Genomic DNA, 27,070 nt, shown 5'->3' with positions numbered 1-27,070 from the left:
CTCCTAATTCCCTGTTATAGCTATTCTACAAAATAATTTTAACTAACTTACAACTTATTCAGTGTTGACTATGTACCAAGCACTACTCTAAAAAAAACATAAGCACTTGACAAATATTTTGTTGCTTAATCTGCACAATAACAACATGTTGTTTTTGTTAGGTGCCATCTCATCTGTTCCAACTCATAGTGACCCTGTGTACAACAGAATGAAACACTGCCCAGTCCTGCGCCAACCTCACAGTTGTTGTCATGCTTGAACCCACTGTTGTAGGTACTGTGTCAATCCATCTTGTTGAGGGTCTTCCTATTTTTTGCTGGCCCTCTACTTTACCAAGCATGATGTCCTTCTCCAGGGACTGATCCCTCCTGATAACATGTCTAAAGTATATGAGACATAGTCTCACCACCCTTGCTTCTAAGGAGCATTCTGGTTGTGTTTCTTCCAAGACAGGTGAAAACACCTTGGCATGGGTCAGGCGCACTTTAGTCTTCAAGGTGACATCTTTGCTTTTCAGCACTTTAAAGAGGTCTTTTGCTGCAGATTTACCCAATGCAATGCATCTTTTGATTTCTTAACTGCTGCTTCCATGGGCGTTGATTGTGGACCCAAGTAAAATTAAATCCTTGATAACTTCGATCTTTTCTCCATTTATCATGATGTTGCTTATTGGTCCAATTGTGAGGATTTTTGTTTTCTTTACACTGAGGTGTAATCCATACTGAAGGCTGTGGTCTTTGATGTTCATCAGTAAGTGCTTCAAGTCCTCTTCAGTTTCAGCAAACAAGATTGTGTTATCTCCATAAAGTAGGTTGTTCATGAATCTCCCTCCAATCCTGATGCTCTGTTCTTCTTCATATAGTCCAGTTCTCAGATTATTTGCTCAGCACACAGATTGAATAGGTATGGTGAAAGGATGCAACCCTGACATACACCTTTCCTAACTTCAAACTACGTAGTATCCCCTTGTTTATGAGGAAAGAACTAATATTACCCCATTTAATAGATGAGGAATTTGAGGCCCAGGGACTTTAAGTAACTGGCCTTGATACTAAGTGTTGGAGCAGAGTTTTGAATCCAAGCAGCCTGGCTCCAGGATCCATGCTCTTAGCCTGTATCACAGCCATGCAAAAGATTCATGATAATGTAATTGATTAGCACATAGGTGGCAAGAAGTCAAACCTCAAGGTAATGTAGCAGGAGACAGATTATTGCAGACAGTTGTGTGATTCAGTTTATGTCCTGAGGTCTGAATTTCAGGGTTATAAGAAAAACTCAATGGATTTTAGTATCCAGCTAAAAATGGCACCAAGAAGACAAAATGACTTCAGAGATAGATGACTGGTCCAGGATGGGGAAGGCCGAGGAGTAGCAACCATCTTTGTTTTAACTCCCCTGTGCTTGAGTGTTCTTGTAAATCTCTATGCATCTGTAATTGCCTTAACCATCCAATCCTAGTATCCAGCTTTCCTCCGGTTTGGCTGAAAATAGGGCTGGGCTGTTTTCAAATGTCAAATCCAACCTCAAAGGGAAAGATTTTCACCACTGAAATTTTTCAAGGCTATACTGCAGTCTATGAAGGGAATTCCAAAGGAAAGCTCTTTTAAATTGTTTAAACAATGACTACCTCCCTGGAAAAAGTGTGTGCCCTCCTTGACTAACTCCTTTAAAGGTAGGCATGCTCTTCAGATGTTCAAGTCATGGATGTTTATTTTTAAACGTAACTTGTTTTATGGTTAGAACCCACAGAGTGCTTAAAATAGGATTAACCTCTTTGTATGTCGCAGCGATGATTAAACAACATTCCCATCATTCTTCATGGGAAGTGATGTAATGTATTTTCCTTTGGTTTTTAGCATTATGACTCTGAAGCCATGGTTGGTAAGATATCATTTATTTTTCTATCCTAAAATTGTATTTATATGTAATTTTCCTGGACCAAAATTATGCTATAAGAAATAGATTTTCCTGAAAAAAAAAAAAAAGGAAAATTTCACCTAACCTGAGAATAAAAAAAGATTGTTTTGTTTGAATAATTGCCTTAAGCAGGTCAGTATTTCCCCTTTAATCTTTGCTTCATTTTATTAATCAATTAGATTTTAAAAAGGCCAATTAAAATTTCAGTGTGTTTTTGTCTTTACTATTATTATTATTTCACACAACTGTTAATCTTGCCCTCCAGATGCATTTGGAGATACAATGGATTCTTTTCGGCACTGAGACAGGGTCCACTCTTTCCTCTGGACCATAGGACAGGTAATGGAGATGGGGTTGTATTAGAACTGGCAATGGCTAGTTGAAGACTGGAGTGTGGTCCAGGCTTCATTTTATTCCCCGATCCTGGATAGTTCCCTTACATGTTAAGTGGGTATTCTGGGATCCAAGAAATTACATAAAAGTCTCAAAAATATTTTTTAACATTCAGCTGTGAGTCACTTTCATTCTTAAATTATGTATTATTTCTAATCAAAAAAATTTGGCAAAAATTTTCTTCAGTTGTTAAATATTTATCAAACACCTATCATGTACGCTATTAGTCTTAGAAGAAATATAACCAGAAAGCTCCTTAGAATTGAGGATGGTGACTTCATCTTGCTTATTTTGGACATGTCATCAGGAAAGACCAATTGCTAGAAAAGGACATCATGTTTGGTAAAGCAGAGGGTAAGTGATAATGAGGAAAACCCTCAATGGGATGGACTCACACCATAGTCTCAACAATAGGTTCAAATATGTCAAAGATCATGGAGATGGTATATGACCAGGTAACATTTTGTTCTGTTATATTTAAGGTTACCATGAGTTGGTGCCAACTTGAAAGCAACTAACAACAATATGCATGCGGGGCATAATAATTGCATTTTCTCCTGATTTCTCTGCTTCAGAGCACTGGATCTTGCTGTTAATCTAAGCAACATTTTGGTTTTCATCATACCTAAGTATGGGAGATAGTGAGCTAGTTGTTTCTCTGTATTAAGTTATCAGATCATCTTCTAAAATTTAAGTTTTAATTACATGATATCCTATTTAATTGAATTATATCATACACCAAAGGGCTCCCAACAAGGCCTGAAACAGTGATTTGTCTTGTGCAAGTGCCTTATTGACAGAGTGCTCACAGGAGAAACCAGTAAGGGAGTGAGGAAATGGCAAGAAGCTATGCAAAGATGCAGCTTTAGCTGAAGCCCCAGGGGAGTTCTGAAGTGTGGGCGGCACCCAGAGCTGCCTCCCATTGATGTAAGGTCTGTGGTCTGCCCCAGAGGGGAGGAGAGGAGTCTATAACTACTTGAACATTTCTTGCTGAGTTGGCTCCAGGGGTTGAGGATAATTCTCCAGAGAAAAGGGCAACCACGGGCCACTAGCCAACAGCACTCACAGCAGCTGGGGGCAGGGCACCCCCTTGGCAGAGGGACCAGGCAAAGTACAAACAGTGTCTACTATGGGCCCCAAGAAAGCTAAGTAGGGATCAATAAAGAGTAACCTAAAAGAAATGAGAAACTTTGGTTTGGCTGCCCTTTGAAATTCAGAATTATTTTTCAATGGATGTCAACATTAATTGACTCTTAATCAGGGGAAGTGAATCTGCTCGCAGCTGTTTTTATAAATTGAAAGGAAAGGGGAACCTGGATAATGTCTTAACCACTAGACTTTAGAAAACTTGAAGTTTATTGCTGATGTACTAAACCGGAGATCAAATTGTCCACCATCTCCTAAACTGCCTTTGATAGCTTTAGGGCAAGGAAGTGGAGGCTAGAATAAGGTAACTGGGGATAAAACAACAGTGCCAACACTTGTTTTCTTATAAACTAAAAGGAATGCATTTTTTAAAAAGTAGATATATGACATACTCAGGCCCTGGGTTCACTGAGCCGGTTTTGCTACTTAGGTCTGCTTTTCAGTGATAAAAAGTTGAATTCCATGCCTAGGCACAAAGAGGTAAAGGGTTACAGGATATCATATCTGGTCAAGAAGGAAACGTGGTCCTCAAGGCCAGGGATAAGAGGACCAAAATGGCAACATTGTGAGGTAGATGCCCTTGGCCAGGGTTTTGAACTATTTAAGATCCTGAATATTTCGATTCACTTTGGCAGAGAGCTGAAGTATTTTATTTTTAATTTTTGGACCGTATCTTTGGAAGCCTATCTGTTGCTTTTCCTTAAGAGTTTATGCAGAGGCAGCATAAATGTTTCCCTTCTAGAAAACAAGCTTGCGTTTTACTCTAGTAGACATTACCCTGAGTCACAGAGTCTTGGGACTTTTTACAACTAAAAGAAGCCCATACGCATATGGCCTATTTCCTCTGGGCCGTAAAGTGTAAGGGACTTGCTTTCATTTGCACAGCTGGTTGTGGCAGGTGCAGATCTTCTGACACCTGTCCAAACTCCCGACACTCCGCTGGGCCTGCCTCGTGTTTAGTCACATTTTACTGATGAAGAAATTGAGGCTCAGAGGCTTATATAACTTGCCCAAGGCCACACTGATAGAAGGTGTTAGAGCCTGCATTTGAATCTGAGTTTAACACCAAATGCCCTGTATTCTCCATTGTACTAGACTGACTTGGACAGTCCTCTGCCAGGACTTTACAGCTAGTGGGAATTACAAATCTACCCTGCACACAACAACTGTGACCAGATACAGACACTGAGAAAAAGACAAGGTGAGTAAACACTGAGTGTCGTGTTGCAAAGGGGATAGGACTACAACTCAGGAGACTAGGATTCCAGGGCAGCTGTGTTGTCTTGGAAAGGTCAGCTAACGTAACTGGCCTGAGCAGTTGAAGATTTCTTAGGTCTGTTCCGGTGCTAACATTGTCTCATTTTGGTCAAGGAAGCCTTGAAGGAATGGCTAGCAATATGAACTTGGCCTTGTTCTTATTGTTAGTTGCTGTTTAGTCGAGTCTCATTCATGAAAACCCCATGTGTTACAGAGTAGAACAGCTGCATAGGGTTTTCTGGGCTGTAGTTGTAATGGGAGCAGCTTACCAGTTCTATCTTCCATAGTACCAATGGGTGGGTTCAGAATGTTAACTTTTAGGTTAGCAGTGGAGCATAAACTGTTTGTGCCCCTAGGGATCTTGAACTTGTTCTTAAAGGAATAAGCGAAGGGACGGTGGAAAGACACCCCAGGTTTCTGGAGCAACTTAAGCAAAGGCTCAGAGAGGAGATTAGACAAGCTGTATTCCTGGGGCCATAACAGACCTCATAACATTTGCTCTTAAAGCAAGGCCAGAGGGTTAGGGCTGTGCCAACGTAGACAGTATTTGGAGAGGGATGCTTAGCCGTACTCATTGCTCTGCATCTCATCTCATTGATTTTTTCCAGATGAAAGAATTCTCATTTATCCATTCTAAGAAGGAGAACTGGAAATCTAATAATTCTTAAGATATCATGACATGTTTGGGAAGAGGTGTGAAATGATACAGAAAAGATTTTTTTTTTGTCCCTCGGAAGGAAAGAGATCAAATGTGGACTAGGGATTTGGGAAAGTCCTGTACAAGCACTGAGTTTTGAGGTTTGAGCTTATCTTTTCTTTATCCTACTTGGGTGCTCAATTCCATTCAATTGAGAATTATGGAGGGCTGATTATATGTGACATTATGGATAAAAGAGGCCCACGACCTCGCGAGTCGTACTATAAAGGACTGTGAAACTACAAGAACTTTGAAACGGAGCCATGGGAAGTGAGGGGCGAAACCAGGCCAGAGAAGGTTTCCTGTGGGAATGGACATTTGAACTGCACCTTGGACGAAACTCTGTGGGGTAGTTCTACTCTATCCTACAGGGTCGACGGCAGTGGGTTTTTTGGGTTTTGGAAGAAAGGAAAAGGAGGGCGGACAAAACAAACTGATGAAGGGAACTGCATGAAGAAAGGCACAGAAGCAAGATGTGTACCTGAGCAGGGAAGGGCAAGACCCATCTGTCATGGCAAAGTAGAGTATGAAGAGGTAGAGAAGGGACATAGCTGAATGATGCCTCAGGACTTTTGGTTCTGTGTGTTCTGAGAAAAATGGTTCTGAATTTTGTTTTTGTTAGGTGCCTTTGAGTTGGTTCCAACCCATAGAGCCCTATACAAAACAGAACGAAACACTGCTCAGTCCTGTGCCCTCTTCACAATTATTGCTATGTTTGAGCCCATTGGTGCAGCCACTGTGTCAATTGACCTCATTGAGGGTCTTCTTTTTTGCTGACCCTTTGCATTACCAAGCATGATGTCCTTCTCCAGGAACTGATCCTTCCTGATAATATGTCCAAATTACTTGAGACAAAGTCTCCCCATTCTTGCTTCTATGGAGCATTCTGCCTGTACTTCTTGCAAGAAAGATTTGTTCATTCTTCTGGAAGTCCATTCAATATTTTTTACCAACATCGTAATTCAAAGGCGTCAATTCTTTGGTCTTCCTCATTCATTATCCAGCTTTTGCGTGTATATGGGGAGACTGAAGACATCATGGGTTGGGTCAAGTGCACCTTAGTCTTCAGAGTGACGTCTTTTCTTTTTAACACTTTAAAGAGGTCTTTTGTAGCAGATTTGCCCAGTGCAATGCATATTTTGATTTTTAAAAAAATTTTTATTGTGCTTTAAATGAACGTTTACAAATCAAGTCAGTCTCTCATACAAAAAATTTGTTTACACCCTGCTAAATACTCCTGGAAACCCTGGTGGCATAGTGGTTAAGTGCTATGGCTGCTAGCAAAGAGGTCGGTGGTTTGAATCCACCATGAGCTCCTTGGAAACTCTATGGTGCAGTTCTACTCTGTCCTATAGGGTCACTGTGGGTTGGAATTGACTCGACAGCAGTGGTTTTTTTTTTTTTTTTTTTATATATATATATACTCCTAGTTGCTCTCCCCCTAATGAGACAGTACACTCCTTCCCTCCTCTCTCTGTTTGTGTCCATTTGGCCAGCTTCTGACACCCTCTACCCTCTCATCTCCCCTCCAGACATGACCTGCCCACATAGTCTCATGTGTCTACTTGATCCAAGAAGCTAACTCTACACCAGTATCATTTTCTATCCCGTAGTCCAGACCAATCCCTGTCTGAAGAGTTGGCTTTGGGAACGGTTCCTGTCTTGGGCTAACAGAAAAGGTCTGGGGACCATGACCCCTGGGGTCCTTCTAATTCACTGTCAGACCATGAAGTCTGCTCTTTTTATGAGAATTTGAGGTCTGCATCCCACTGCTCTCCTGCTCCCTCAGGGGTTCTCTCTTGTGTTCCCTGTCATGGCAGTCATCGGTTGTACCCAGGCACCATCTAGTTCTTCTGGTCTCAGGCTGATGTAGTCCCTGGTTTATGCAGCCTTTTCTGTCTCTTGGGCTCATAATTACCTTGTGTCTTTGGAATTCTTCATCCTCCTTTGCCCCAGGTGGGACGACACCAATTGATGCATCTTAGATGGCCGCTTGCTAGTGTTTAAGACCCCAGATGCCACTCTCCAAAGTGGGATGTAGAATGTTTTCTTAATAGATTTTATTATGCCAATTGACTTTGATGTCCCCTGAAACCATGGTCCCCAAACCCCTGCCCCTGCTACGCTGGCCTTTGAAGTGTTCAGTTTGTTCAGGAAACTTCTTTGCTTTTGATTTAGTGCGGTTGTGCTGACCTCTCCTGTATTGTGTGCTGTCTTTCCCTTCACCTAAAGTAGTTCTTATCTACTATCTAAGTAGTGAAAACCCCTCTCCCTTCCTCCCTCTCAACACTGGTAACCATCAAAGAATATTTTCTTCTCAGTTTAAACTATTTCTCAAGTTCTTATAATAGTGGTCTCATACAATATTTGTCCTTTTGCAACTGACCAATTTCACTCAACATAATGCCTTCCAGATTCCTCCATGTTATGAAATGTTTCACGGATTCATCATTGTTCTTTGTCGATGCATAATATTCCGTTGTGTGAATATGCCATAATTTATTTATCCATTCATCCGTTGGTGGACACCTTGGTTGCTTCCATCTTTTTGCTATTGTAAGCACTGCTGCAGTGAACATGGGTGTGCATATATCTGTTCGTGTAAAGGCTATTATTTCTCTAAGATATATTCCGAGAAGTGGGATTGCTGGATCGTATGGGAGTTCTATTTCTAGCTTTTTAAGGAAGCACCAAATCGATTTCCAAAGTGGTTGTACCATTTTACATTCCCATCAGCAGGGTATAAGTGTTCCAATCTCTCCAAAACCTCTCCAATATTTATTATTTTGTGTTTTTTGAATTAATGCCAGCCTTGTTGGAGTGAGATGGAATCTCATTGTAGTTTTGATTTGCATTTCTCTAATGGCTAAGGATCGTGAGCATTTCCTCATGTATCTGTTAGCTATCTGAATGTGCTTTTTAGTGAAATGTCTGTTCCTATCTTTTGTCCATTTTTTACTTGGGTTATTTGTCTTTTTGTAGTTGAGTTTTTGCAGTATCACGTAGGTTTTAGAGATCAGACGCTGATCAGAAATGTCATGCTAAAAACTTTCTCCCAGTCTGTAGGTAATCTTTTTACTTTTTTGGTGAAGTCTTTGGATGAGCATAGGTGTTTGATTTTTTAGGAGCTCCCAGTTATCTATATTCTCTTCTGCATTGTTAGTAATGTTTTGTATACTGTTTATGCCATGTATTAGGGCTCCTAGCATTGTCCCTATTTTTTCTTCCATGATCTTTATCGCTTTAGATTTTATATGTAGGTCTTTGATCCATTTTGAGTTTGTTTTTGTGCATGGTGTGAGGTACAGGTCTCATTTCATTTTTTTGCAGATGGATATCCAGTTATGCCAGCATCATTTGTTAAAGATACTGTCTTTTCCCCATTTAACTGACTTTGGGCCTTTGTCAAATATCAGCTGCTCACATGTGGATAGAATTATGTCTGGATTCTCAATTCTGTTCCATTGGTCTATGTATCTGTTGTTGTACCAGTACCAGGCTGTTTTGAGTACTGTGGTGGTATAATAGGTTCTAAAATCAGGTAAAGTGAGGCCTCCCTTTGTTCTTCCTTTTCAGTAATGCCTTACTTATCCGGGACCTCTTGGCCTTCCACATGAAGTTGGTGACTTGTTTCTCTATCTCATTAAAAAATGTCATTGGAATTTGGATCAGAATTGCATTGTATCTATAGATGGCTTTTGGTTGAATAGACATTTTTACAATGTTAAGTCTTCTTATCTATGAGCAAGGTATGTTTTTCCACTTATGTAGGTCTCTTGGTTTCTTGCAGTAGTGTTTTGTAGTTTTCTTTGTATGTCTTTTACGTCTCTGATAAGACTTATTCCTAAGTATTTTATCTTTTTGGTGACTACTATAAGTGGCATTGATTGGGTGATTTTCTCTTCGATGTTCTTTTTGTTGGTGTAGAGGAATCCAACTGATCTTTGTATGTTTATCTTGTATCCTGATACTCTGCTGAACTTTTCTATTAGTTTCATTAGTTTTCTTGAGGATTCTTTAGGGTTTTCATGTCATCTGCAAATAGAGATACTTTTACTTCTTCCTTACCAGTCTGGATGCCCTTTATTTCTTTATCTAGCCTAATTGCTCTAGCTAGGACTTCTAGCACAATATTGAATAAGAGTGGTGATAAAGGGCATCCTTGTCTGATTCCTAATCTCAAGGGGAATGCTTTGAGACTCTCTCCATTTAGGATGATGCTGGCTACTGGCTTTGTATAAATGCCCTTTATTATGTTGAGGAATTCTCCTTCTATTCCTATTTTGCTGAGAGTTTTTATCATGAATGAGTGTTGAACTTTGTCAAATGCCTTTTCTGCATCAATTGATAAGATCATGTCATTCTTGTTTTTTGTTTTATTTATATGATGGATTACATTAATTGTTTTTCTATTGTTGAACCATCCCTGCATACCTGGTATGAATCCCACTTGGTCATGGTGAATTATTTTTTTGATATGTTGTTGAATTCTATTGGCTAGAATTTTGTTGAGGATTTTTGCATCTAAGTTCATGAGGGATATAGGTCTGTAATTTTCTTTTTGGGGGTGTCTTTACCTGGTTTTGGTATCAGGGATATGTTGGCTTCATAGAATGAGTTTGAGAGTATTCCATCCTTTTCTATGCTTTGAAATACCTTTAGTACTAGTGGTGTTAACTCTTCTCTGAAAGTTTGGTAGAACTCTGCAGTGAAGCCATCCAGACCAGGGCTTTTTTTGTTGGGAGTTTTTTGATTACCTTTTCAATCTCTTCTTTTGTTATGGGATTATTTAGTTGTTCTACCTCTGTTTGTGTTAGTTTAGGTAGGTAGTGTGTTTCTGGAAATTCATCCATTTCTTCTAGGTTTTCAAATTTGTTAGATTAAAATTTTTCGTAGTAATCTGATATGATTCTTTTAATATCAGTTGGGTCTGTTGTAATATTGCCCATGTCATTTCTTGTTTAGGTTATTTGCTCCCTCTCCTGTTTTCCTTTTGTCAGTTTGGCTAATGGTTTATCAATTGTGTTAATTTTTTCAGAGAGCCAACTTTTGGTCTTGTTAACTCTTTCAATTGTTTTTCTGTTCTCTATTTCATTTAACTGTGCTCTAATTTTTATTATTTGCTTTCTTCTGGTGCTTGAGGGTTTTTTGTTGTTGCTGTTGTTGCTCTCTTTCTATTTGTTCAAGTTGTAGGGATAATTCTTTGATTTTGGCCCTTTCTTCTTTTTGGATGTGTGCATTTATTGATATAAATTGACCTCTGAGCACTGCTTTAGCTGTGTCCCAAAGGTTCTGATAGGAAGTGTTTTCATTCTTACTGGATTTTATGAATTTCTTTATTCCATCCTTAATGTCTTCTAGTCGTTTTTGAGCAGGTATTGTTCAGTTTCCAAGTGTTTGTTTTCTTTTTCCTGTTTTTCCTGTTATTGATTTCTACTTTTATGGCCTTATGGTCAGAGAAGATGCTTTGTAATATTTCAATGTTTTGGATTCTGCTAAGGCTTGCTTTATGACCTAATATGTGGTCTATTCTAGAGAATGTTCCACGTGCACTAGAGAAGAAAGTATACTTGGTTGCTGTTGGGTGGAGTGTTCTGTATGTGTCTGTGAGGTCAAGCTGGTTGATTGCAGCATTTAGATCTTCTGTGTCTTTATTGAGCTTCTTTCTGGATGTCCTGTCCTTCACCAAAAGTGGTGTGCTGAAGTCTCCTACTATTATTGTGGAGCTGTCTATCTCACTTTTCAATGCTGATGGAGTTTATGTATCTTGCAGCCCTGTCATTGGGTGCATAAATATTTAACATGGTTATATCCTCCTGGCCCTTTAATCATTTTATAGTGTCCTTCTTTAACCTTTGTGGTGGTGGATTTAACTTTAAAGTCTATTTTGTCAGAAATTAATATTGCCACTCCTGCTCTTTTTTGATTGTTGTTTGCTTGATCTATTTTTTTCCATCCTTTGAGTTTTAGTTTGTTTGTGTCTCTAAGTCTAAGGTGTGTCTCTGGTAGGCAGCGATAGAGGATCTTTTTTTTTTTTTTTTAATCCATTCTGCCACTCTCTGTCTCTTCATTGGTGCAGTTAGTCCATTTACATTCAGTGTAATTATGGATAGGTAAAAAAAAAAAAAAAATTCTTTTTTTTTATGAGTTTAGTACTGTCACTTTGAAGTCTTTTGACAGTTTCTTTTTCCCACTTAATTTTTTGTGCTGAGTAGTTTATATATTGTCTTTTCCTCTTATTTGTAGTTGTTGATTTTGTTTCTGCTGTGTCTCTATTTTTTTTCTTGTATTTTATTTTGATAAGTAGGATTGTTAGTCCCCTGTGTGGTTACCTTAATATTTACCCCTATGTTTCTAAATTTAAACCTTTTATTTCTTTACAGCACTTTGTCTTCCTCTCCATATGAAAGATCTATGACTACATTTCTTAGTCCTTCTTTATTGTTTTAGTGTTGTCTTCTTTTACATAATGACATCACTGTTTCCCCGTTTTGAGTGTTTTTTTTTTTTATCTTCATTCATTTTTGTGATTTCCCTGTCTGGGTTGACGTCTGATTGCTTTGTCCAGTGTTCTGGTCTTGGGTAGATATCATTTATTTTCTAACCAGAGAACTTCCTTTAGTATTTCTTGTAGTTTTGGTTTGGTTTTTACTAATTCCCTAAACTTATGTTTATCTGGAAATGTCCTAATTTCACCTTCATATTTGAGCAACAGTTTTGCTGGATATATGATTCTTGGCTGGAAATTTTTTTCCTTCAATGCTTTATATAAGTCATCCCATTGCCTTCTTGCCTGCATGGTTTCTGCCAAGTAGTCCGAGCTTATTCTTATTGACCCTCCTTTGTAGGTGACTTTTCATTTATCCTTAGCTGCTCTTAAAATTCCTTATCTTTGGTTTTGGCAAGTTTGATTATAATATGTCTTGGTGACTTTTTTTTTAAGATCTATCTTATGTGGAGTTCGATGAGCATATTGGATAGATATCTTCTCATCTTTCACGATATCAGGGAAGTTTTCTGCCAACAAATCTTCAGCAATTCACTCTGTGTTTCCTGTTATCCCTCCCTGTTCTGGTACTCCAATTACTCATGGGTTATTTCTCTTGATAGAGTCCCATGTGATTCTTAGGATATCTTCATTTTTTAAAAATTCTTTCATTTGATTTTTCTTCAAATGTATTGGTGCCAAGTGCTTTATCTTCAAGGTCACCAATTCTGCCTTCCACTTGCTCGATTCTGCTCCTCTGACTTTCTACTGAGTTGTCTAATTCTGTCATTTTATTGTTAATCTTCTGAATTTCTGATTGCTGTCTCTCTATGGTTTCTTGCAGCTTATTAAATTTTTGATTATATTCTTGAATAACCTTTTTAATTTCTTCAACTGCTTTATCTATGTGTTCCTTGGCTTGTTCTGCATATTGCCTGATCTTGTTCCTGATGTCTTGAATAGTTCTGTATATTTATCTTTTGTATTCTGCGTCTGGTAATCCCAGGAACGCACCTTCACCCACAAGATCTCTTGATTCTCTGTTTTGAGAGCTTGTTGAAGCCATCATGGTCTGCTTCTTTATGTGATTTGATATTGACTGTTGTCTCTGAGCCATGTATAAGTTATTGTATTAGTTTATGTTTGCTTACTGTGTGCTAGCTTCTTGCTTTGTTTTGTTTTGATATGCCCAAATAGGATGCTTGAGAGATCTAGCTTGATTATTTTTGCCTTTGAAGCTCTAACATCCTGTCACCAGGTGGTTAGGGCTGTTACCAGGTATATTAGCCTAGGAGTCCATTCGGTTTTCTTGTATGGATTCAATTCAGGTGTCTAGGTTGTTGATCATCAAGTGTGTGGTACAGGCTCTGTCCTACAGTCTTAGAGGGACAGGGGTGTTTGGTGTAGTACTGGTATCTGGTTGCAGCAGAGTGTCATGCTCTGAACAAGGCAGGTGGCTGACAATCATCCCTCAAGTGTCTGTGAGGAAAGCAAGTCCCTGTTCCCTTGAATGCACAGGTGGGTGAGTTCTGCAAGGAGACCTTGGGCACCCAATGCTTTTGAGTGTAAGGGCTGGGAGTTACCAGTTATCCTTGGACTCATGTCGCGGGTGGCTGGGTGACCTGAGTGGAGCTACCAGTCCTTAGGCCCCTGATGTGGGTAGGTGAGGACCCAGTTTAATAGGCAAAGCGGTGTCACACATCAAACACCCACTTCTCCACTGCAAAGCTGAAACAGTTGCAGTCTGCCAATAAGGGTCTATTCTGAAATAGGCCCACACAGGTCCATGCAGGCGGGAAAGGTATTCAAAGTCCACGGAGTGTTTCTGCCTGGACAGGAGCCACTTCTCTCTTGAGCTTCCCAGATGAGTGGAGCTGGCAAATTATCCTTTCCCCCAATTGTGAATTTATTCCTTCTCCAAGGCCAGGAGAATGGCTAAGAGTGCTCAGCAGAGCCTATCTCAGACCCAGAGAAATCAACAGCCACTGAAGCCAGTTTGGGAGCTGGGGGCACGGTAAAACATATACAAGTACTTAGCTTTTCTTGAGAGCGCCATTCTCTTCTGTTTCCGGAGATGTGAGTACGCTATGTGGCTGGCTGTTTCTCCCTGAGGGAACTGTGGTTGAACACTACCACCAGCCCACCACAGCCGCTTTCAGGAATGGTGCCTGAAGGTTCCTGGCTATTCAGGTCTGGCAAGTCCTCTCTGCTTCTGAACTGTCTCTCCCTCCCCCTGCCGCTCACTCCATTTTCTAACTCTGCCTTTGATGTTCAGGGCTCCTAGCTTGTCATAAGTATAATTGTTTCACTTGTTTTTTCAGGTCTTTGTCATAAGAGTGATCATCGGAAGTGTCTTACTACTCTACCGTCTTGGCCCCACCTCCGTTTTTGATTTCTTGACTACTGCTTCCGTGGGCATTGATTGTGGATCCAAATAAAATGAAATCTTTGACCACTTCAGTCTTTTCTCCGTTTATCATGATGATGTTTATTGGTCCAGTTGTGAGGATTTTTGTTTTGTTTTTGTTGAGGCATACTCCATACTGAAGGCTTTCTTGACTTTAAACCATGCAGTATCCCCTTGTTCTCTTCAAACAACTGCCTCTTGGTCTAAGTACAGGTTCTTTCTGAGCACAATTACATGTTCTGGAATTCCCATTCTTTGCAGTCATTAATTTGTTATGATCCACACAGTTGAATGCCTTTGCATAGTCAATAAGACACAGGTAAACATCTTTCTGGTATTCTCTGCTTTCAGTCAAGATCCACCTGACCTCAGCAATGATATCCCTCAATCCACATCCTCTTCTGAATCTGGCTTGAATTTCTGGTGGTTCCCTGTGAATGTACTGCTGCAATCTTTTTTAAAATTATCTTCAGCAATATTTTACTTTTTGTGATATTAATTATATTGTTCAAAAATTTCCACATTCTGTTGGATCTCCTTTCTTTGGAATAGGCACAGATATGGATCTTTTCCAGTCAGTTGGCCAGGTAGCTGTCTTCCAAATTTCTTGGCATAGATGAGTGAGTGCTTTCAACATTGCATTCCTTTGTTGAAACATTTCAATTGGTATTCTGTCAATTCCCAGAACCTTGCTTTTAGCCAATGCCTTCAGTGCAGCTTGGGCTTTTTCTTTTAATACCATTGGTTCTTGATCATATTCTACCTCTTCAAATGGTTTAATGTCTACCAATTCTTTTTGGTACAGTGACTCTGTGTATTCCTTCCATCTTGTTTTGATGCTCCTGCATCATTCAATATTTTGTCTATATAATCCTTCAATTATGCATCTTCAGGGCTGAATTTTTTCTTCAGTTCTTTCTGCTTAGAAATGATGAGCTTTTAGTTTCTAATTCCAGGTCTTTGCACATTTCATTATAATACTTTACTTTGTCTTTTTGAGCTGCCCTTTGAAATCTTCTCTTCAGGTCTTTTACTTTATTTCTTCTATTCGCTTTAGCTATTCTACATTCAAGAGTAAGTTTCAGAGTCTTGTCTGACATCCATTTTGGTATTTTCTTCTTTTCTGTCTTATTAGTGACCTTTTGTTTTCCTCATGTATAATGTCCTTGATGTTATCCCACAACTCATGTAGTCTTTGGCCATGTCTCAGATTTCTTCTTGAAATGGTCTCTAAATTTAGGTGGGATATACTCAAAGTTGTACTTTGGCTCTCATGGACTTATTTTAATTTTCTTCAGCTTCAACTTGAACTTGCATAGGAGCAATTGATGGTCTGTTCCACAGTTGGCCCCTGGCCTTTTCTGAACTGATGATATTGAGCTTCTCTGTTGCGTCTTCCCACATCTGTAGTCTATTTGATTTATGTGTATTCCATCTGGTGAGATCCATGTGTGTAGTCATTGTTTATGTTGTTGAAAAATGCTATTTCCAATTGAGAAGTCATTGCTCTTACAAAATTCTATCATGCCATCTCTGGTGTCTTTTCTATCACCAAGGCCATATTTTCCAACTAGTAATTTGAATTTTGAAAACATTTTCATTACCAACCATGTCCTGAGACTTAGCTTGTGATTCTGGGAGTGTATGTAGGCTTGTAGGAACATTACAGTTACAGGGCAGAAAAAGTGGTACAGAGTGGTTGACTGAAATCAAACAGCAAACTGGACAGGTTTGTTGAGGCTAGTGGGCTAAAAAGCAGAAGGGCATAGAAGAGAATAGGGGAAGAGGAACTGAATTTGGGTTTCATAAAGACTTTGGAATGAAAGTATATCATAAAAATGAGTTCAGGTTCAATCAGAATCACCAGAGATGATTCAGTAGTTCAGGAAATAAAAATCAACTTTTATCATGTTGATCTATATTGAAATCTTGTTAACTGGTTTTTAAATTATAACTAATTAAATAAACACAGCCTACTTAAAGACAGTTAAGTGATGGCTGTTTCTCAGAGTGAAGTTGGTGTCATGAATTGAATTGTGTACCCCCAAAATATGTGTATCAATTTGGTTAGGCCATGATTCCCAGTATTATGTAATTGTCCACCATTTTGTCATCTGATGTGATTTTCCTATGTGTTGTAAATCCTACCGCTATGATGTTAATGAGCTGGAATAGAGGCAGTTATGTTAATGAGGCAGGACTCAGTCTACAAGATTGGATTTTGTCCTGAGCCAATCTCTTTTGAGCTATAAAAGAGAGAAGCAAGCAGAGAGACAGTGGGCTCTCATACCACCAAGAAAGCAGTGTCAGGAGCAGATCCCATCCTTTGGACCTGGGCTTCCTGTGCAAAGAAGCTCCTAGTCTGGAGAAAGAGTGATGAAAAGGATCTTCCTTCAGAAAGCCTTTTCCTGGAGATGAAACCCTGACTTTGGACTTCTAGCCTACTTTTCTCTGAGGAAATGAATTTCTCTTTGTTAAAGTCATCCACTTGTGGTATTTCTATTATAGCCAAAAAAATAGCAGTACTGGATAATTAAGACATTCGATTTACTACTATTGTTTTTGGACTGGCAGGGTTGGGGCTGCCCTCTTATGAAAAGAATATCAATGAATTATTAAAAGGTGACTTCATGTTTAAAAGCTGTGGTTTGCACTTTTATGTTGCTCATCTGTGGACTCAGAAAATTATTCACCAGACTCAGTTAGGGTAGGCAATGCCCATTCATTTGTCAAGCATTTATACTGAATCCTTACTATACTTTGTACTTTGTAGTTGGAAGGAAGAGATTTGTAGACTCCCCATGAGTAGAAAGCCATGAGTTTACATAAGAATCTCAAAATGAAGATAAAAACTCCTAAGGGACAGTTGTGAAGCATTATGTGAGCATATACAAATTTTGTTTCATTAACACCATACATAAATGTATGAGAGTTTGGGAGAAAGAATCAGCATCCACGCAGTCCCCCAAAACAAAAACCTCAGAGTCATTTTTAACTTCTTCCTCTCTTTTGACTGCTCCCAACCACCCCACCTGACCCCATTAATTCAATCTGTCCCCACATCCTACTGAGTCTACCTCTGAAGTGCCATCTATCTGTGCTTTCATCTCCACGGTCTTTGAATAGGGAAGACCAAAGAAGAGTTGACAACTTTGAATCGTGGTGTTGGCAAAGAATATTGAATATAACGTGAACTGCCAAAAGAATGAACAAATCTGTCTTGGAAGAAGTACAACCAGAATGCTCCTTAGAAGCAAGGATGGTGAGACTATGTCTTACATATTTTGGACATGTTATTGGGGGGATCAATCCCTGGAGAAGGACATCATGCCTGGTAAAGTACAGGGTCAGCGAAGAAGAGGAAGACCCTCAACGAGAGGGATTGACACAGTGGCTGCAACAATGGGCTTAAGCATAACAATGGTTGTGGGCATTATGAAGGACTAGACAGTGTTTTGTTCTGTAGTTCATAGGGTCACTGAGTCGTAACTGAGTCAATGGCACCTAACATGATCTTTGCCTTTGGTCTATTACCTACACCAGTGGTTCTCAAAATATGTTCTGAGAAGCACTGGGGATCACCAGAATTCTTTCAGGGGTCTGCAAGGTCAAATATTTTCATAATGATAGTAAAACATTATTTTCCCTTTTCACTCTCAATTCTTTAACAAGTAAAAAGTGGAGTTTTTCAGAAGCTACAGCATGCTTGATGATGTCACCTCTCTGATAACTAATGAAAAGTGTGCTTATTCATTTTTATGTTTTAAAATGTTTTCAGTTAGATATAGCCCATATAATCAAAAGCCCTTTGGGGTTTCCAACAAGTTTAAGAGTATAAAGGGGTCCTGAGACTAAAAGTAAGAAAACCATTGACCTAGATGAATGCCTTACCTAACTGGTCTGCCTGCCTCTCATGTGCCTCTGGCCTCACCCTCTTATTGTGATCTTCCTCAGTTTGTCCCCATACTGGCAGTAGAGCTATCTTTCTGGAACTAAGGTCTGGTAGTCCCCCTGAGGTTAGAAACTTCCAGTGGTTTCCTAGTTTTTACAGAATGACACCTTAAAATAGTATTCAAGGGCTGTCACACTCTGGCTTGAAGCTTCCTTTCCAGTTCCATCTCCCACCACTATCATATTTCCTATACCCTAGTCATATTGAACTAAGGTTGGTCAAAGACAACACTTTCACTGAGTATCCTTTCTCAGCACATTCCCACTGAAAACAAACTAGCATCTGTGTTCCCAAAGAACAATATTTATACCTTTATTTGTCACTCATCACAGTCTGACTTGTTTGATAATTGTGTATCTCTGTCTCAACCCCTTAACTGTGAGCTCAAGGATGGGGACTGTCTTAGGCTGGGTTCTCAAGAGAAGCAAAACTGGTCATGCGTATAATTATATAGAGATTTATATTAAGGAAACAGCTCACACAATTGTAGGGGTTGGAATGTCCAAGTCCCTGGATCAGGATTGAATCCTTTCCCAGTTCACAGAGCTGCAGAAGCTGGTGAATCCAAGATGGGCAGGTTGGAGAGCATGGATCCCGCTCACAGGTTGTGACAGTCGAGGAATCCCCAAAGTTGGCAGGCAAGACTGCAAGGTTTCTCCTGAGTCACTTAGCTGCGGGAACTGGCGAACCCAAGATAGGTAAGTCAGAAAGCAGGACTCTTACTCATAGACCGCCAAGATCGGCAAATCCCAAGACGGACAGGTAAGCTCTAGTTCAGGTCACAAGAACCGGAGGTCAGACAAGAGACAGCTGCTGGATCCAGAACAAGCCAACAACCTTTTCAAGGCAAGCAGGAAGGAAGTAGGCAGCAGAAGGTGGAGAGACGAAGGCTGAGGGGGTGGTAAGCCACCATAGGCCCCACCCCCACCAGTACCACTCAGCAGATTCCATCACGGGGGTGATCACATATCAGATTTCAACATGAAAGTGATCACAACATTGTACGACTGCCAAAACACTGAGAATCATGGTCCAGCCAAGTTGACACACAATCTTAACCATCAAAGGGTACTTGTCTTATTCATTCTTGTAGTAACTTAGACCTAGACAGTGCCATGATTATTGTATTTAATGAAAGTACTTTGTTGAATAAATGAATATAAATAAATCATTGTGATAATCAGATTAAATCATCTACATGGAGTCCCTGGGTGGTTCCAACAGTTAAGCCCTTGACTACTAGGCAAAAGGTAGGCAGTTCAAATCCACCCAGAGGTACCTTGGAAGACAGGCCTGGAGATCTGCCTCTGAATGGTCACAGCCTTGACAATTCTATGAAGCAGTTCTGCTTTGCACACATGCTGTTGCCATGAGTTGTAATCGACCTGATGGCAACTAATAACAACAACAACATCTACGTACATAAGCATACTTGTTTAGGTACAGATTTCATTGTAAGTTGTTTAGACTTATTTTTGAAACTATTTACCTTATGATACATATAAAGAACATGGATCTCATTATTTGTAGAAATTTCTACAAAACAGCAGTGCTCAGACTGATTGTCCACTCTGTTCATCAAACCAGGTACTAAATGGCTTTGATATTTTTTCCAAACATGTATCCATCTTCAAAACATTAAGATTTGCCACCACTAAGTTTATTCAAAAGAATATGTCATATGACTCTGGGCCACATTACAGTTTTGTTCCATTTTATCCAATTGAACAGGCACTTACTGAGCTACTAGCTCTGCAGTTCGCTGTGCATATGCACATGGAGATGAATAGTACAAGGTTTCTGCCTTGGAGAAGCTCACAGGCTAATATGGAAAAGAAAAGATAAATAAACACAGTTCATCATGACAAGGGCAGAAATAGGGAGCAGGGGTAGGACACTAAAAAAGGATTAATTCTCTCTTGGGGTAGTGGTGATGGATGCTAAGGAAAAGCGTTTCAGAGGACGTGTCCCTTAAGCTGGGATCCTAAAGAGGAGTTGGAATTTTATAGACGGGTGAGGAGTGGGGGTGGCGGGGAGAAGGTTTCAAGCAGGAGAAAACTTGTCTTTAGGGTAATGGTTTAGAAGAAACATTTTAAGGAGGGGAGTGAATAGCAATTAGTTCTGAGACTTTGGCGGGGCCCAGATCATGAAGGGTCTCGTTTTACATGTTCGGCCTTGATCCTGTAAGTGCTAAAAAAATTCCAAGTGAAGAATTCTAAAATTATTTGGAGCCATAATAGCAGGATTGGAGGGACCAGTTTCCTTTGAGTACAGAAGCTTGGGTATATCTATTTTGAAAAATCAGTTATAGCATTTTTGATCTCATTTCATCTAATAGATGTTTTTTAAAAAGGTGATTTCTTACCTAAGGCTTTCATTGATTTCACAAATATTTATTAAGCACTTACTATGTGCCAGGCACTTTTTTACAAACTTGAGAAACATCAGTGAACAAAACAGACAAAAATCCCTGCCCTCATTGATCTTACCTTCTTGTTTTCTTACTTCATAGTCCCATTCACAGGGTTTCCATGACTTAGCTACACAGGTAATTTTGGGTGGGAAGGGGACTCTAGAGAACTTAAAGCACAGTAACTCCTCTTTGCTTTTGTCATGGATTGAATTGTGTCCCCCCCCAAAATACGTGTCAACTTAGTTAGGCCACGATTCCCACTATTGTGTGGTTGTCTTCCATTTTGTGATTGATGTGATTTTCCTATGTGTTGTAAATCCTACTTCCATGATGTTAATGAGGTGGGATAGGCAGCAGTTATGTTAATGAGGCAGGACTCAATCTACAAGATTGGATTGTGTCTTGAGCCAATCCGTTTAGAGATATAAAAGAGAAGTAAGCAGAAAGATGGCAGGGGAGGCCTCATACCACCAAGAAAACAGCGTTGGGAGTAGAACACGTCCTTTGGATTTGGGGTTCCTGCGTGGAGAAACTCCTACTCCGGGGGAAGACTGATGACAAGAACCTTCCTCTAGAGCTGACAGAGGGAGAAAGCCTTCCCCTGGAGCTGATGCCCTGAATCTGGACTTCTAGCGTACTAGACTGCCAGAGAATAAATGTTTGTTAAAGCCATCCACTTGTGGTGTTTCTGTTACAGCAGCACTAGATAACTAAGCCATCTTTCTTGTTAAGGAAAACTTCCTTAGAGTACGTTTTCAGGTGGGTTCTGATGGGTGAAAATGACATAGTGAGGCAAGCCAATAGGGCAATGGGCTACAACAGAAAACATTTGCCTTTTTCTCCTGATCCCTTCTCCAGTGGTTTTTTTTTTACAAAGTAGTCTTTATTTTTTAGAACAGTTTTAGATTTACAGAAATATTCAGAAGAGAGTTCCCATATACTCCACATCCAGTGTCTCTATTATTAACATCTTACACTAGTACGGTACAGGTGTCACAGTTAAGGAAACAAAATTAGTACATTACTATTAATTAAAGTCCGCACTTGAATGATATTTCTGTAGTTTTTACCTAATGCCACTTTTCTGTTCAGGATCCCATCCAGGATACCATGTTATATCTATGTGTTGTGTCACCTTAGGCTTTTCTTGGCTGTGACAGTTTCTCAGACTTTCCTTGTTTTGGATGGCCTTAACAGATTTGGGAGCCCTGTTGGCACAGTGGTTAAGCATTCAGATGCTAACCAAAGGGTTTGCAGTTTGACTCCACCAGCTGCTCTTTGGAAACCCTGTGGCGGTTCTACTATGTCCTATAAAGTCACTATGAGTCAGAATTGACTCAGTGGCAATGGGTTTGGTTTTTGGTATTAACAGATCTGAGGAGAGTGGCCAGGTATTTTGTAGAACACCTCTACTTGAGGTTTGTCTGATGTTTTTTATCACAATTAGACCGAGATTATGGGTTTGGTGAAGGAAACCACAGACATAAAGTGCCATTCTCAACACATATACAAGCGGTACACACTATCAACATGACAACCTCTGTTGATGTTCACCTTGATTATTTGGCAGAGGAAGTGTTTGTCAGGTATCTTCATTGTAAAGTTACTCTGTTTTCACACTTTTTGTACAGTTCTCTTTGGAAGGAAGTCACTATGCACAGTCCACATGTAAGAGGCAGGGAGTTACGCTCAACTTCTTTGAGGGCAGAGCATCTAGGTAAATTATTTGGAATTATTCTGCACATGAGATTTGTTTCTTTTCCCCCATTTATTTATCACCAGTGATGTTTTTACAATTACCATGAATCACTTACTAAATAAGCAGACATTTATTCAGGGCCTAGCAATCTGAAGTTGTTAACAATCTCATTGTACTAGAGATCAATAATCAACACCCATGGAAGCATCAGCCAAGAAATCAAATGATGTTTTGCATTGGGTAAGTCTGCTGCGAAAGACCTCTTTAAATTTTTAAAAAGCAAAGATGTCACTTTGAAGACTAAGGTAACTGTGACCCAAGCCACGGTCTTTTCAATCACCTCATATGCGTGCAAAAGTTGGATAAGGAAAACAGAAGAGTTGATGTATTCGTACTGTAGTGTTGGTAAAGGATATTGAATATACTGTGGACTACCAAAAGAACAAACAAATCAGTCTTAGAAGAAATATAACCAGAATGCTCCATAGAAAAGAGGATGGCAAGACTTTGCCTCACTTACCTTGGACGTGTCATCAGGAAAAACCAATTGCTAGAAAAGAACATGTTTGGTAAAGTGGTGGATCAGTGAAAATAAGGGAAATGAGATGGATTGACACAATAGCAACAACAATTGATTCACACACGCCAATGATCATGAAGATGGTGTAAGATGAGGCAATGTTTTGTTATGTTGCACGTAAGATTGCTGTAATTTGGAGCAGACTCAACAGCCGCTAGCAACTATGTGCAAGGCATTAGAAACACATTTTTACCAAACACTATTGTAGTTTTTCCAGAGACAACTCGTTTAAAAATGAAGAAACCTGATTTGCTGCTTTGCATTTGACGCTAACTGCTAGGAGGTTTAAGGTAAGTAATTTAACATGTGAGCTTCAGTTTCTTCTTCTGGAAAATTAGATGGTGGGAAGGCATTAATTCTAACATTCCTTCCGGGCTTAAAATTGTAGGATTGTATAAGATACTCAGTGAAAAAGAGTAAGACCCTAGACAAGATGGATTGACACAGTGGCTGCAACACTAGGCTCAAACACAGAATGATTGTGAGGGTGGTGCAGGACTGGGCAGTGCTTTGTTCTGTTGTACATAGATCACTATGAGTCGGAAGCGACTTGATGGCACCTAACAACACAGCAACATAATATACTCATAGAAATAGGCTGCACATTGTCTGTAAAAGGGAATTATGAATATCTGTAGCAGGCTGCCCCAACTCAATGAAATCTGTGTTTAAAAATCTTCCTTGTCATTTGCCTCAGGGAATGGGTCTTTTGTCTGCTATATTATTTTCTTATGACTCAGAGCTAAAATATATATACCCGATGAAAATATCAAGTGGATGAAGTTAACTTTGTTAGTAGCGTAAGATATTTTATGATGAGGAAAAAATGCCAGACCATCTGCGAATGACTGTTTTATGGGTTTAATAGAAACCACTACCTATGGAAAAAATAGCCCAGAATAAGAGCAAATCAGAGGAATTTGGAATCTGTTCTAAGGCCAGATTGAGGTGGTATGACGACAGGCAGGCTTGTGTGGACGCTTCCTCACTGTTTTCTCCCTTGGGAAAAAGAAATACAAGAGAAAAAGAGGAAAGCTGATGAAACCTGAGGATAAAAAGCCTTGTCTAGATTTGAGAGAAAAAAATATTCGTGACTTGCTTCTTAAAGGACTCCCCGACAGCCTTAAGGAAGGAGGCCTCTGGAAGGAGGTCTCAGTGCGGAGTGCCAGTTGGCTCTTAGCTTCATTTTAGAGGAAAGGCAAAGTCACTGTTTTCTGCTCCTGCCCTTTGCAAACTTAATCATGCTTTTCTGGGCAGCCAGAGCCTCTCTTCTCGCTGATGAATGTCTTCTAATGCGTTTCTTGCAAATGCAATTATGGATGTTCTTTCCAGGTTTTTTTTTTTTTTTCCTGGGAAGATTTATTTCTGTAAACTATCAAGGCAAATCATAGTTTAATGTCCCTGCCTCCACGCCCCCTTTGCTTTGCCAGTTGTTCCGCCAACCTCAGTTACCCTCCTTCTCTGCCTCTGCTGTAAAGTAAGGAAAAAACGATTTCACCTGCCTATTCACAAAGGTGCTGCAAGCAGCTAACGCGATCAGCTGCTAACCAGAAGGCTAAAGTCCGAGTTCACCTAGAAGTGCTTCAGAAGAAAGGCCTGGCAATCTACTTCTGAAAAAAAATCAGCTATTGAAAACCCAATGGAGCACAGTTCTACCCTGACACACATGGGGCCGTCATGAGTTGGGATTGACTTGATGGCAACTGGGTCCTTTTTTTTCTTTAATTCACAAAGGAATGACACAGAGGACCAATCGAGGGCTCCTCCAGCCTGTTTTCTGGGGCAGCAGATCCAAAGCATTGAAAGTCAGGGTCAGGTGCTGTTAACCAGTGTCAGATTTCCACAGAGTGCCTACAACATGCAAAGTGCTTTACTCTACCTTACTGAGGTTGTCGTTGCTTTAATTGCGTGGAGTCATTGCCAAGATTCCAACTCATGGCGACCCTATGCGTGCAGAGTAGAACTGCTCCATGGGGTTTTCAAGTTTGTGACCTTTTGGAAGCAGATCACTAGGCCTTCGCTAGGTTCAACCCAAGGTTAAACCATTTGTGCCACCCAGGGACTCCTTGTATAACTGAGGTGCGGAGAGGTAAGTAAATTAGGCTCCCCAGGAACTTACAACTCAGTAAGGGAAACAGACCTGCACAAAACAAAACAAGCCCAGAGCCTGAGGGAGCCAGGGAAAGCCCTGGGCCCCCTACCCCTGAAGCCCAGCTGCTCTGGCTGGCAGGGGGCCTGAGGAGGAGGAGGAGGAAGAGGAGATCCTGGGAGGAGCTCTGAGTGGTGAGTATTTTTCCATCTGGCAGTAGTTGTGGGGGCCCAGAAAGGTGACTCCAACCCCTTGATACCAGCATAGGAACTGGCAGAGAGGCCTTTCTCAGCCTTGTTTTTCTATCCCACCGCCTGGAGACTCAGAACTAGCTAACAGCTGCAGGAGGAAGCCTGAAGGTAGGGGGCTGCCACCCTCAGCCCAGGGAAAGTCCCTGGCATGACTGCTTTGTCGGGAGCACCAGCCACTCTCAGGCAGAACCCGTAAGTGGGTGGAGCCTCATACTCAGGCAGGTGAAGAAAAGACCTTTTGTGCTGATGAGGAGCAAAGCTGCCCTCAAGTGTGGGTGGGGAAAGGAGTGGGAGGCATAACTAAGGCGTGGCAGGTAGGGTGCCTGCCCTGGGTGCCGCATGAATATGGTGCCAGTGAGCAGTTTCTATTGGCCATCGCTTTCCATCGCCAGCTGTCAGAGATCATGCAGCAATTTAAAACTAATTGTCATAGATGCTATTTTCCATAGATAGGCCCCTGGCATGGGGATGAACAACTGAAGAGGAAGAAGCTGCAGCCTCTAGGACTCTGAGATAGGGCACCTGCCTTCTCTAGGTAGAAAAGGGGAGGGGAGGGAGGAGGAAACCAATTCAGGGCATCAGGCTCAGGGCTAGATGATTTGCAGGAATTAAATGATTTATTTAATCTTCAAGGGAATGGTGCTAAGAGTCCCATTGTATTGATGAGGAAACAGGAGGTTGTGGGAATTTAGGTAATAAAATTCACAGAGTTAATGGGCAAGCCAGTATTTAAAGCAAGATCTGTCCAATTCCACCGGATGCCATCAGGTTGACTTCAACTCATGGCGACCTCATGTATATCAAAGTAGAACTGTGTTCCATAGGGTTGTCAATGGCTAGTTTTTTGGAAGTAGGTTGCCAGGCCTTTCTTCCAAAGCACCACACGTTTGGGTGGAATCAAATTGCCAACCTTTTGATTAGCAGGCAACGATATTAACCATTTGCACCTCCCAGGGATGCCATCTAATTCTACAGCCCAGGCTTTTTCTACTGCTAGCCATTGCCTGCTCTGCTGACCTACCTACTTCATGTTATTTAAAGATCACTTAAGCAGTCCTCTCATTCTTGGAAGGGGGAGGGGGTGAGGATGCTCTTCCCTCAGTCTGCCTGGTTGGTGTGCAGCCAGAAATTCCATGGTTCGAGGTTCATTTCTTCTAGGGTAGTAAGCGTGGTCTCTCTTCAGGTAGTCCCCTCCCCTCCTTTTTTTTTTTTTTTCACTTAAAATAACACACATTTATTATCTTACAGTTAATGGAGGTTAAAAGTCCAAAATGGATCTCACTGGGCCGAGTTTCTTCAGCCTCTAGGGAAGAATCCTACATTCCTTGGCTGATGGCTTCTTTCCATCTTTGAAGTCAGCAGGGGTTGTTCAGGTCTTCACTCTGACACTGACTCTTCTGCCTCCCTCTTCCTCATTTAAGGAGTCTTGTGATTACACTGGGACCACCAGGATAATCTAGGGTAATTACCCTGTTTTAAGATCAGTTTCTTAGTAATCTCAACATCGCCTACTGTTTTAAGTCTCCTTTGCCCTGGTGGTGCAGTGGTTAAGCGCTCAGCTGCTAACCAAAACATCGGCAATTCAAATCCACCAGTGGCTCCTTGGAAACCCGGTGGGTCAGTTCTACTCTGTCCTATAGTGTCGCCATGAGTTGCAATTGACTCAATGCAGTGGGTTTGGTTTTGGTTTGGTTTTGGCTATGTATTGGAACGTATTCACAGTGTCTTGGGATTAGGTCATGGACATTTTGGGGAGACCACTATTCTGTCTACTATGGTCCA

Source organism: Loxodonta africana, chromosome 1 (genome assembly GCF_030014295.1).
Source record: "Loxodonta africana isolate mLoxAfr1 chromosome 1, mLoxAfr1.hap2, whole genome shotgun sequence".
NCBI classification, from domain to species: Eukaryota; Metazoa; Chordata; class Mammalia; order Proboscidea; family Elephantidae; genus Loxodonta; species Loxodonta africana.
The sequence above is the reverse complement of the archived record's forward strand: the minus strand, read 5'-3'. Positions refer to the sequence as shown.